Source organism: Muntiacus reevesi, chromosome 5 (assembly GCF_963930625.1).
Source record: "Muntiacus reevesi chromosome 5, mMunRee1.1, whole genome shotgun sequence".
NCBI lineage: Eukaryota > Metazoa > Chordata > Mammalia > Artiodactyla > Cervidae > Muntiacus > Muntiacus reevesi.
In genome coordinates this window covers 85,463,125-85,464,678 of record NC_089253.1, presented here as the reverse complement: position 1 = coordinate 85,464,678, position 1,554 = coordinate 85,463,125, and positions in this window count along the sequence as shown.

Below are 1,554 nucleotides of genomic sequence, written 5' to 3'. Positions count from 1 at the left end.
TTCACAGCTGAATTCTATGAAATGTTTAGCGAGGCATCAATATCAGTTCTTCTCAAACCATTTCAAAAAGTTGCAGAGGAAGGAACATTTCCATACTCACTCTATGAGGCCAGAATCACCCTGATACTGAATGGAGACAAAGGACTCTCTCTCTCTCTCTCTCTCTGCCACTATCACTGATGAACATAGACACACACATACACACTACAGGCCAGTATCTCTGATGAACATAGACATAAGAATCCTGAACAAAATATCAGCAAGTCAAATTCAACAATACATTAAAAGGATCATAATCATAATCAAGTGGGATTTATCCCAAGGATGAAAAGTTTTTTTAATATTCACAAATCAAGCAATGTGATAAACCACATTGACAATTGAATAAAAACCATATGGTCATCTCAGTAGATGCATTAAGACTTTTGACAAAATTCAACATCCATTTGTGATAAAAAAAAAAAAAACTCTCAACAAGTGGGTACAGGGGAATGTACCTCAACATAATAAGAAGCCATATATGTTAATCCTAGAGCTAACATTATACTCAGTGGTGAAAAACTGAAAGGACTTCCTCTAAGGTCAGGAACAAGACAAGGATGCCCACTCTTACCACTTTTATTCAACATAGTCCTGGAAATTCTAGTCACAGCAGAGAACAAATAAAAGGAATCCAAATTAAAAAGGAAGAAGGAAAACTGTCACTGTTTGCATACATATATAATCCTAAAGATGCCACCAATAAACTACTAGAGTTCAATGAATTTGATAGAGTTGCAGGATACAAAATTAATGCACAGAAATCTGTCACATTTCCATACACTAACAACAGACTATCAGAAAGAAGAAAGTAAGGAAACAATGGCATTTACCATCACATCAAAAAGAGTAAAGTATCTAGGAATAAGTCTAAGAAGGTGAAAGACCTCCTTGGAAAACAATAAAACACTGATGAAAGAAATTGAAGATGACACAAATAGATGGAAAGATGCACTGTTCTTATATTGGAAGAATTAATATTGTTAAAATAACCATACTTCCCAAGGCAATCTACAGATTCAGTGAAATCCCTATCAAAATACCAGTGGAATTTTCACAAAACAAGAACAAAAGTTTTTAATTTGTACAGAAACACAAAAGACTCTGATAGCCAAAGCAATTCTGAGAAAGAACAGAGCTGGAGGGAGATATCATGTTCCCTGACTTCAGATTATAGTACAAAGTTACAGTAATCAAAACAGATACAGAACAATGGAACAGAATAGAAAGTCCCAAAATAAATCCATGCACTTATGGTCAATCAATCTATGACAAAGGAGGCAAGAGTATACAATGGAGAAAAGACCGTTTCTTCAATAAGTGGTGCTGGGAAAACTGGACAGCTACATGTAAAAGAGTGAAATTAGAACATTTTCTCACACCATATACAAAGCTAAACTTAATATGAATTAAAGACCTAAATGTAATACCAGAAACCATAAAACTTCTAGGAGAAAATATAAGTAGAACACTCCTTGGATAAATCATAGCAACATTTTTTTTTTAGATTTGTCT